General features: G+C 34.0%; 1 long non-coding RNA gene across 1 annotated transcript in view; it reads left to right on the top strand.

Moving 5' to 3' along the window:
* The first annotated feature begins 6,815 nt into the window (after positions 1–6,815).
* The window catches only part of LOC103100522 (uncharacterized), a 51,511-nt gene continuing 46,606 nt past the window's right edge, over positions 6,816–11,720 (top strand). Inside the window, exon 1 of the long non-coding RNA XR_008912228.1 lies at positions 6,816–6,964. This is a non-coding gene — a long non-coding RNA (uncharacterized LOC103100522). The remainder of the gene's footprint in view (positions 6,965–11,720) is intronic.

Raw genomic sequence — 11,720 nt, 5'->3', positions numbered from 1 at the left:
TTATAGCACTGCAATCTATGGACATTCCCTCAATTTACAATTCTTAGCCACCACAAAAAGAGCAGCTAAAAATATTTATGTACAAGTAGATCCTTTCCCCTTTTTTATTATCTCTTCAGGATACAGAACCAGTAGCAGTATTACTGAAAAAGGGGGTATGCACAGTTTTATAACTTTTTGGATATAATTCCAAATTGCCTACCAAAATGGTTGGATCAGTTCACAACTCCAACAATACATTAGTGTCCCAATTTTGCTACATCCCCTCCAACATTTACCACATTCATTTATTGTTGTATTGGCCAATGATTTTATGTTAGAGTTTTTCTGCTTTTTCTTTCTTTGTAAAAGTCTTATGCAAAAGGTACAAATATTTTCAGAGTTGTTTTTATTTCCCCTTTCTTTGATGTGAACTGAAGGCAAAATGACCATGTTCTTAAAAATAACATACCTATGTTTTGCAATTAGTGCATAATATATCTATCTCTAACTACTTTGTCAAACTTTTTAGTGACCTAATGGCCTGGTCAGGGACATGCTTTAAACCATCCTTCCATTTGGCAGTGGCTAGTTTTGTAATATGTCTTACTTTTAATTTATAGCAAGAATAAAATATTCAAATGGTTTTGTTTTTATAACACTATTTCAACTTACTACTCATTTGACAAGGGAATCACACTTAGAGTATAATAATTAAATCTAAATGCTCTTTAATTCAAAGTCTTTTTTTCTGCCAGAATCACAGGAGCAAGGGGAGGAAGACACACAGGATTCAGGATTTTGCCTTTTTTGTTCACTTATTTCAAGGGTTGCAATGGCCACATATTTCAATACTAACTAGTAAGTCTATTGTTGATAAGTATTTCTATATTTAGCTCATCTAGCCCTTAAACAGCAGAGTCTGATTCTAAAAATAGACTTCTTACAAAATAGCCTTTACAAAATAATGGATGCCAACAGTGCTTGAACTCATCAGGAATAGCTTTTAAGACTACATAAGCCAAGTTGAGGCATTAATTATAAAACTTTCCAAAAAAGAAACAGATTGCATCCATAAGCAAAGAATTGCTTGTCCCTTTAGATATTCTCCTGAAGGTTAAATACCCATTGTTGGGACTTCTATTTGTTAGCTTTGTCCTAAATAAACTTCCATCTCTTCAGTGCTATTAATTCACAATTCTAAAATTTGGACTTTTGTGGAAATACATGTAGCTGCATCTCTGAACACTTCCAATGTGTATGTCTCTCTGTCTCTCTCTGTCTGTCTCTCTGTCTCTCTCTCTCTCACACGCACACAGAGTAATGGTATATGTGAAAATTAGAGTAATCTTTAGGGGGAGATTTGATTTGATAATTCAAAAGACAGTAGAAGGGCAGCTAGGTGATAGAGTACCTGGCCTGGAGTTAGGAGACTTTGGTTCAAATATGACCTCAATCACTTCCTACTGTGGGATCTGGAGCAAGTTACTTAACCACAATTGCCTAGCTTTTACCACTCTTCTGTTTTAGAATTGATATGTAGTATTGACTCTAAGACAAAAGACTAAAAAAAAAAGAAAAGGAAAATATATATTGAACAAAAAAGAAATGAAGATTTACATATTTTATTCACATAATCATACTAAAAAGTAATGTAGTATATATGATAGGTAATAATGCTAGCTAGCATTTATATTGTACTTTTTAAGGTTTGAAAAGTTCTTTAAAAATATTATCAAAGATCAAAGAATAGCAGGTAAGTGCTATTTTTATTCCTATTTATACCCAAGAAAATGGAAGGACAAAGAGGTTAAGTGACTTCTCTAGGGTCCCACAACCATAGTATGTAAAGTTAAATTTAAATTCAGAACCTCATGTGAAATTGATGATTGGTGATATATCAATATTTAAGAGCTTCATTAGTCATATAATCAACTATTATAACCAAGTTATAAGATTTAGTTCCAGAATATGTCTATGTAATCCTCATGATCACATGTCTATAACCTAATACAAAAAGCATGCCACTTGAGGTTGATAAGCAAGATGAATGAAGAATGATTCAACCTGGTCACAGGATGTTTTTCTAGTACTGAGTTCTGCTGGTACAGGGAGTTATAGATAGGGATTTTCCAAAGAATGTTCCAGGGAGATGATGATTAATTCTATGCCCTGCTGTTACCAGGGTCTCTGGAAGATTCCTTCATAACAGGTTATGTGGGGTTAACTGTCAAAGGCTTTCAGAAAGATATTGGCTAAATCTGCTTTCTCTGTTGCTAGGGTCTTTGAAGATCCTTTTGTCAAGCATAATTAAGAACCAATCATAGTGTCACCTTAGCCTGTGTCCCCGGGCTTTATGTAACAAAAACACTGTACACTTCTCTATAAACATGTGGATCACAAATCTATATCATCCTCTTTGTTCTGTCATGACCCTGGATAAAAAGCTATTCTGATGGCACAATTGGGTCTTTGGTCACTGAGAGAGGACCGACATCTATTGCTGATAATTACTAAACTTGCCAGTAAAATAGATTGAGCTCAGAACTTTTCTGTTGCAATTTCTCATCATCACATATTTATCACAACACTCCTGACTCCAACTCAAAGCTCTAATACTACCTAACATAAAGAAAATATTGAAAATTTACATGACTAAACATCATATCCTATATTTTCATTGATTCCTTCCTTATTTCTATCAAACATGTTTACCATGCTGCACTAGGTACTTCTGACTATGCAAGAGTAAAATATCTTCCTTGCCTTCAAGCTTACAGTATTGTTTTACAAAAAATAAAAGAAAGAAAAAATTGCACATGAACTAGTAAACAGCAAAGAGCTAAACTTTCAGGTGAACTAAAGGAGTTCAAAGGAGAGAGGAACAAAGGAATAGAAGTCTAAAACTAGACTCATGTTTTTTCTTTATTGTGGCAATTGATTTACAAAGGTGAAATTTTTTTAAAGAATTTAGTTAATTAGTCAATTTAGAACATTTTTCCTTGGGTACATGATTCATATTCTTTCCCTCCGCTGCCTTCACTGCTTCCTGTAGCCAACATGCAATTGCACTGAATTTTACACCTGTCCTTGATCAAAACCTATTTCCATGTTGTTGATGTTTGCATTAGGATGATCATTTAGAGGCTACATCCCCAGTCATATCCTCATTGACCCATGTGATCAAACAGTTGTTTTTCTTCTGTGTTTCTACTCTCACAGTTTTTCCTCTGATTGTGGATAGTGCTCTTTCTCATAGATCCCTCCAAGTTGTTCTGGATCATCGAACTGCCACTAATGGAGAAGTCCATTACATTTGATTGTACCACAGTGTATCAGTTTACAGTGTTCTCCTGGTTCTGCTACTTTTGCTTTGCATCACTTCCTGGAGGTTGTTCCAGTTCCCATGGAATTCCTCCACTTTATTATTTCTTTGAGCACAATAGTATTCCATCACCAACATATACCACAATTTGTCAGCCATTTCCCAGTGAAGGGCATCCCTTCATTATCCAATTTTTTTGCCACCACAAAGAGCGTAGCTATGAATATTCTTGTACAAGTCTTTTTTCCTTATTATCTCTTTGGGGTATAAACCCAGCAGTGCTATGGATGGACAAAGGGCAGACAGTCTTTTAGCACCCCTTTGGGCATAGTTCCAAATTGCCCTCCAGAATGGTTGGATCAATTCACAACTCCACCAGCAATGCATTAATGTCACAATTTTGCCACATCCCCTCCAGCATTCATTACTTTCCTTTGCTGTCATATTAGCCAATCTGCTAGGTGTGAGGTGATACCTCAGAGTTGTTTTGATTTGCATCTCTCTGATTATAAGAGATTTAGAACACTTTTTCATGTGCTTAATAATAGTTTTGATTCCTTTGACTGAAAATTGCCTATTCATGTCCCTTGCCCATTTATCAATTGGGGAGTGGTTTGATTTTTTGTACAATTGATTTAGCTCTTTGTAAATTTGAGTAAGTAGACCTTTGTCAGAGGTTTTTTGTTATGAAGGTTGTTTCCCAATTTGCTGCTTCCCTTCTAATTTTGATTGCATTGGTTTTGTTTGTACAAAACATTTTTAATTTAATGTAATCCAAATTATTTAGTTTTACATTTTGTGATTTTTTTCTAACTCTTGCTTGGTCTTAAAATCTTTCCTTTTCCAAATAACTGACACATATACTATTCTGTGTTCACCTAATTTACTTATAGTTTCCTTCTTTATATCCAAGTCATTCACCCATTCTGAGTTTATTTTGGTGTAGGGTGTGAGATGTTGATCCAAACCTAATCTCTCCCACACTGTCTTCCAATTTTCCCAGCAGTTTTTATCAAAAAGTGGATTTTTGTCTCAAAAGCTGGGATCTTTGTACCCCAAGTCTATTCTACTGATGCTCCTTTCTGTCTCTTAGCCAATACCAAATTATTTTGATGACCACTACTTTATAATATAGTTTGAGATCTAGTACTGCTAGGCTACCTTCCTTACAAAGATGAAATTTTCAAAGGAAATTATTGTAATCTCTGTTAGTTTCATTGCTCTATTTTCCATTAAAAAATTCAATAGCTAGTTTGATTAGGCTGACTAGGAAAGTTATGATATTTACAATAAAGGTTCTTTCCTTCATTTTCCTTTTTTCTAAATCTATCTTGAATTTTATTTTAGCTCTAACAAATTGATGATTGGACTTCATCTAGTAAGAGCAAATATGAATAGCATCCCAAACAATGAAATTGTTTATGTTTTTACATATAGGCAATTGTTGGATATTGATTGTACAGTTGAATCACATCTTTATGAAGACTTGACCATTTCTAATTCATAATCATGAACCATATATCACAATACCTATTTATCTATTTTCCCGTGTTCATATTTTCATTGAAGTGACAATAATTCAATTTAAGTATTTATTATATAAAGTCCAATGAACTTTGCTGGACAGAGGAGATATAACCCCACCCTCAAAAATAAGTCTTTGTCCTAAAGGAGCTGGAATTCTACAATTGACTTATTTAGGATTTAAGCATATTCATCAGAGCATCTTTCCACCTTCACTTGATGAGTTTTATGCAAAAGATACAAAGTAACAGGAGAGAGACAGAGAAAGAAATTAGTATTGGATGAAACATTCTGGAAAATGCTATTTTATTGGACATATAAGAGGAAATAGACTTTTAAGGATTTGTAGCAGCCTCAAGGGATGCTATTTTTCAGGTATAGAAATGTATTTAACTGCTCAATGTAGAAAAAGTTTAACTGTAGGAAAGACTTCCTAAAAGAGATCAATCTGAAATGTATCTTGAAGAAAATGTTCAATGTGTACTAGCAAAGGAATACAAAGAACTTTAGTGATGAAAATATCAAAAGTATAATTTTTAGAAGAAAATATCAAGTTTCTTTAGGCAAATCAAATATATTTATTTTATTGGGGGAAAGAAATCACACTAGTGAGGTTGAAAATTTTTAAAGTTAGGAGACAAAGAAGGAGTTCAATTTGAATGGGAAGTTACAAAGAACTTCAAGTAAATACATTGTGAGTTATTTAATAGCATTGTTATATTCCAAAATGGTAACTGAGAGACTAATTCTGTCAGCAATTTAATATAGACTGTTTAGAAGAAACTACAATAAAAGAAAATAATCTAACAATTTTTGAAATATTCTTTTACATTAAATTTTTTCTTCAATATTTAGCATTTCAAATAGAATTGAATAATAAATCAATAGATTTTATTTAAAATTCAATTGAGGAATAGATCATTCCTCAATTATTTTCACAACTAAATAAGCTTGAAACTATGCAAAAAACTTTTATGCAAATAATAGAAATGCTGGCAAGCAGAAAAACAAAGACTTAGAAAATAAAGTGTTTAAGATTAAAAAAAAAAGATTTAGTGAAGATAATGAATTCAACTTTGGTACCTGTTACTGTTACAAACTATAGTAATGCTTCTCACATAAAGATTGTAACAAGCATTAGTAAATTCTGTAGCTCCATCTGCTGTCTTAACTTGCTATTACAGATGATTCATAATGTGAATTAAAATTCTTTCTCAAGTTAAATGTTTGACAATCTCAGAATTAAAAGGAATTATTCACAATAGATGGATGTAATGAATTCAGAAAAATGACATGGAATCTCATCAAGAAGCCTAAAACCCAAACAGATTGAACTTGTGAAAAATCCAGTTAGGAAAATTAAGTCTTTTAGGTGTTCTCAAAAAGTAAAACAAATATAGAATAAAACTACTGCTTAGGAAAAGTGGTGTACTGAAAACAGATAAAGAAGGGAGGGGTAGCATCACTACTCAATCCTTATTTTGCTTCGAACTTATTTGTTAAAGAGAAAGAAAGGAGGGGCTAGAAGAAATAGAAGAGGGCTAGAGGAGTGCCTCAGTAGTCAGAGGCTTTGAATTTAAATCTTCCCTCCAAAACTTAAAATCTCTCTGAAACTGGGCAAATCCCTCAACCTTGCCAGGCTTTCATTTTCCTCATCTGTAAAGTAAGAGGATTAAACCTGGCATTGCTTAAAGGATAGAGACAATGACCTCAATGAAGTTTTTAACAAAAAGGTTAGTGCTAACATTTTGAGTAGTAGAAGTTAATTAAGATCACTTATAGTCAGCAGATAGTACCTCAGCTGATTTAAATGAACTCCAATCTTCTGGACAGGCTCAGGCTGTATTCCAGTTCGATTCTTTCTGTACTCCAGGTACTCACACTTAAAGCACCAACGCAACAGACACTAATGGCAACAGAGGCTTGTGATGAGGTGATGGGACTGCACTGTCCATGTCATCAAAGCCAGTGACTGCCTACCCTTTATGGGAGCAGCATTTTAAAGTAGTAGCAGAGGCAGAGCACTGATTTTCTGCTCCTTGGTTATTGTCTCTGGGCTATTCGGGCCACATATCTTATTCAGCTCAGTTTGCTAGGATCTCCTTTGGACTACACTGAACATCACACTATCTGGAGGTAAATGCTCATTTTTTACTTTTTTTTAACTATCTGACTGACTTTGTTGTCTGGTGTCCTTCTCTGCCTATTTCCTATGATCAAATTCCTCTGCATTTATTGAGTTTGGGAGAAGGCAGGACTTCAACCACAGGCACAGGTTGGAATTATCACTTTATTTGGGGAAAAAGAACAGTTTCATTTCATTGCCTGTTTTCTCACATACACTCACACAGTCAGGATCTCTCAGAAATACAGAATCTCACATGATCACTGGAGATGGCAACTGGAGACAGGGATGGAAAGGATCTCAGAAAATCTCTCAATAGCAGGAAACACAGGAAGCTCCGGGTTTCAGTGGGAAAAGGTAAGTCACCTCCTTCAGGTATAGACAAAATGCCCAACAGGAAGTAGAGAGTAGGAGAGTGGGAATTCAGCCTAGTGTGTTCCCATTAGTAGGTTAGTGACCAGAGGTAGATGATGAGTGATGAGCACCAGCTGGTGTCTGAGAAAAATGTATTCTGAGACACCATCTCAATTGGAAGACTGAGAAATAAAGATACTTTGGCTTGAGTAAGACTCTTGTTCTGAGCCATTTTTTATGTGTGTCCTAGACTACTTTGAAATTTCAGTGGTCTATGGATATCTTGAAAGAATATTTGAAAAATATATAAAATATATAGGAACATATTACTTTGGAAATCAATTATATTCGAATGTATTCATATGCATATGAAACTGCATTCCAATATAATTTATATTATTATATTATATCATATATTATATATTAACATATTATATATATATATATGTGTGTCATATACATATATATGACAAGTTTATAGACTTTAGTTAAGGAACTCCTAAACTAGAATCATGAAACCAAGGACTATGGGGAAAAAAAACTTTTAAATAAAATTGCACAATTACTGCTTTTGACAGAGGTACCAGAAAACTGAACACAGCTAAATATTGTACAGTTTTAAATAAAGGAAAGGTGTATTTGAGAAAATTTTAATTTTCCAAAACATTCCTGAAGTTGAGAATTTATAATAGGCAAGCAGTGATCACTGGAAACAAAATGAGCAATCACTTGGAACCAGCAAGTCCAGCCAAGCTCCATCTATTGCTTATCATTCTTTTATGCTTCCAAAACTTGGAAGCCTAAACTGACCAGGAAAATTCACGATAACTGTAGACAGGAGAATCATTAAACCAAATAATACAAATGTTATATATGGGGAAGCATATAGTCTCCGAGTCTTAGAAATGTCATGACATTTGTTCCAATGATTTGTGGACTTTTAAAATTCTAAATAGGAGGTTCTGGTTGTAAAAAGTATTTGTCATAATATAGATGATGTCATTCTACAGTGCTGAGTACTGTAGAGTACAAAGGGAACAAGATTTGGCAGAAACTTCTCATAGAAGCCCCTCTTCACTTGGCTGAATAGGACAACCAGTGCATATGTCTTCTGTTATATCTGATGGAAAATAGAACCATAAGCTTTAGAAGTGGAAGGGAGCTTAGATGCTCCTTAGCTTAGTATTTTATTATGTAAGCTAATAAAATGCTATTTTATCTATTGAGAAATCCAGAAGTAAATAGTACTGAGATTAGGGGGAAAAAACCACAAGATCTTGGTCAGAGATGAAATAACATAGCTGCCTACTTCACATCTTATACATCCCTCCGCCTACACTAAAGACCACAGTCTCTGACAGCAGCTTAGATCTCATCTATCTGGATTTCAAGAGCATTTTAATAAGTATTTCAGTGTTTTTGTGGCTTAAATCAATATAGATTGGATTAGAGCACAGTTAGGAGTAGTCATGGTGTTTCAATGGCAGTGTCAAGAGTTGAGATCCATCATACTTCAAGCTTCTATGATTCCAGAGGTAGCCTGTATGCTAGAAGGAACAGTAGTACTGGAACCAAAACACCTTGGTCTTACTTTGCCACTCATTTCTTGGGCATCAACTTTTTCATTAGTAGAATGGAATGGAATGTGTGTCCTGCCTACTTCACAGGAGGTAGATGAAATATGTAAAAGTATTGTCTAATTTTAAATTGTCATATGGAGAATCAGCATGGTGTGGAGATAGATCCTACTTAAAATTTGGAAGAACTAGGTTCCAGTCTTGTCTTTGTTACTTTGTATGACTCTAGGCAAGACACTTAACCTCTACATTCTCTAGCCAACTCTAACATTATATATGTCGTGGTAAGGATACCAACCAGTGTTAACAGGTAGAATTTCTTTATTTCATAACTTTCTGTACTAATGAAATCACAAGTCCATTTTCTCTCCTTAAAATGCCATAAATATCTGGTATTGTAGATTTTGACATTAGTAAAGTATATCCGTTTTTCTGATATACTGTTACATTTTGCATGAAATATTAGAAATTAATTGAATACTTGTTCTTAGCCTTGATTTAAGTAGAAACATAATGCAATTGATAAGTTAAAAAAATGGAGACTCTACTTACTAAAAATGTTCTTCTGAGAATTATTGTAAATAACTGTTTCAATTACAACTAAAATTACCTCCTTCATGATATGGATTCAACAACCAAATAAATTAAATTCCTGATGTTTCTATTTTGTGTTTTCTCATAATGATTGTAATTCTATTAATTGTTCAACACTCAATGCTTATTAATGCCAGACACTGTGCTAGATGCCAGGCATACGAAGAATAAAACAAAATAAAACAACAGACTTCATTTACCCTCTGTAAGAGAAATAAAACATAAACACGCATGGATATACAGAATAAATACAAGATAAATATGAGATAATTTTTTTATGGGAGGCTCTGGTAGGTATGAGTGGGAAAGAGAATCAGGAAAGGTTTCAACAAATACCTGATGTTTAACCTGAACTTTGATGAAAGTCAAAGATTTTAAGAAAAGGAGTTAAGGAAAGGATATATTCCAGAAATGGGACTCAGCCTGTGCATGTGCATGAAGGCATAAGATTGAAAGATATATTTTGGGAACCATCATAAAGTAAGTTTAGTGCATACAGATGTAAGTGTATATGGACAAGACTAATGTATAAGGCTATATTTGCTAAAGTTAGGAAGAAAGGATACAGCTAGATTCTAAAGGACTTTAAATGACAAATAGAGGAGTGTAGATTTGTTCCTAGAAGTAATAGGGAGCCATGGAATATACAGATCAAGAGGCTCACATTGTCAGACCTGTGTTTTATGAATACCATTTTGTCTAGTTGTGTAAAGGTTGGATGTATTGTGTAAGGATGATATTAGAAAATAAGTATTGTTTTATTAGTTTGGAGATAAGAAGTAAAGTGGCTAGCTTGAGAAAAGAACTAGAGATTGAAGAAGAGCTAAGAGAGAAAATTGATTTCAGATGTTCACAGTTTTAATCATTTTTCTGTGTCAATTACTTTCTCTGGCAGTTGGGAGTTGGTCTCTGGTAATTGGCAGAGACATACTCTCAGAGACTCTCTCTTGAGGCTGGAGGAGGTAACATCTTTTCTTCTCTCTGTCTGAGGGAAAGATCTGAAGGAGTAGAGTGTTTTCCTTTTCCAACTTGGGAAATACTATTGTCTATCTATTATGGTTTATATAGATTGATTAAACTCTGAAAAGACCAAAGAAAGATCTGGTCTTTGGTTTGGACTGTGACTCTGTTAAGGCTCAGAGTCCTAATTTAATTCTTTTTGAGACTCAACTAGCTAGCCTTTGCTATTTTATAATTTGAAGGTGAAGTTAAGATTCATAAGGATAACAGTGGTAGTTTTTATTTACATAGTATAAATTTGGGTTAGTCAGATCAGGGAGGATTAGTATAGTCTGTGAAACACAGGAGAAGCAGTTCCTTGCATACATACATGGCATTATTAATCTCTTTTTGTCATCAAATTCTTTGACAACTCTTGTGAAGCCCACAGATCCCTTCACAGAATAATCTTTTAAATAAAAAACCCCATAAGATTACAAAGGAACAAATTATATTCAAATGCAATTATCAAATATTTTAAATGAATATGTGAATCCCAGGTTAAGAACCACAATTGTAGATTATAAGCACAATATGATGAAATCTGGAGAATGCAAGTTATCTGTATTCATTCCTCTAAAAGATATTTATTAAATACTCACCACATTCAGAGCATTGTGCAGGAAACATCAAAGGGTTACATTTGCAATTGCATATGATGTAGTTTTTTTTTTCCTTCAAAGTGCTACTAAAGAAGGAATGAACAGTAATATTAGCAATACAAAGTGGAGGGATACAGTGGGATGTATTAGCCCACAATTGTATAAACAGTGTGGCAGCAGAGGATGGAGGAATTCACTTCTGCCTCTTAGATTATGTTATTTACATTTCATTGATATTTATTCACTCTCCCAGTAGGTTCTCTGTTTTCTTTTCTCTACTTTACAATATGTAGCTATTTTAGCCTGACAGAGCAGGTAATTAGTGTTTGAGTTCAAATCATAGACTGTAAAAATAGACATGTGAAAGATGTGAATAATGTGAAATGAGATATTTCTTTGTTAAATTTAGCATAACTTATGCTAGCAAATGTAACCACCTAAAGTCAGGGACATCTTTCTCAGGATCCCCATTTCCTTGACTTGTGCTCAAAAACAAAAAGGAAAGGTCAAGAGGCAGCTAGAGACATATCCTGCCTCAGTCAAGCATTTGTAATCACATGCATGTTGTATGTTTAGCCATCGTAACTACTGCCGGGAAGGAGGGAAAGAGACTTATTAGAGTCCCAGAATACTGAAGAGGG

Source organism: Monodelphis domestica, chromosome 5 (genome assembly GCF_027887165.1).
Source record: "Monodelphis domestica isolate mMonDom1 chromosome 5, mMonDom1.pri, whole genome shotgun sequence".
Lineage (NCBI taxonomy): Eukaryota > Metazoa > Chordata > Mammalia > Didelphimorphia > Didelphidae > Monodelphis > Monodelphis domestica.
Note: the sequence above shows the minus strand (reverse complement) of the source record. Positions and strands in the feature narration are given on the sequence as shown.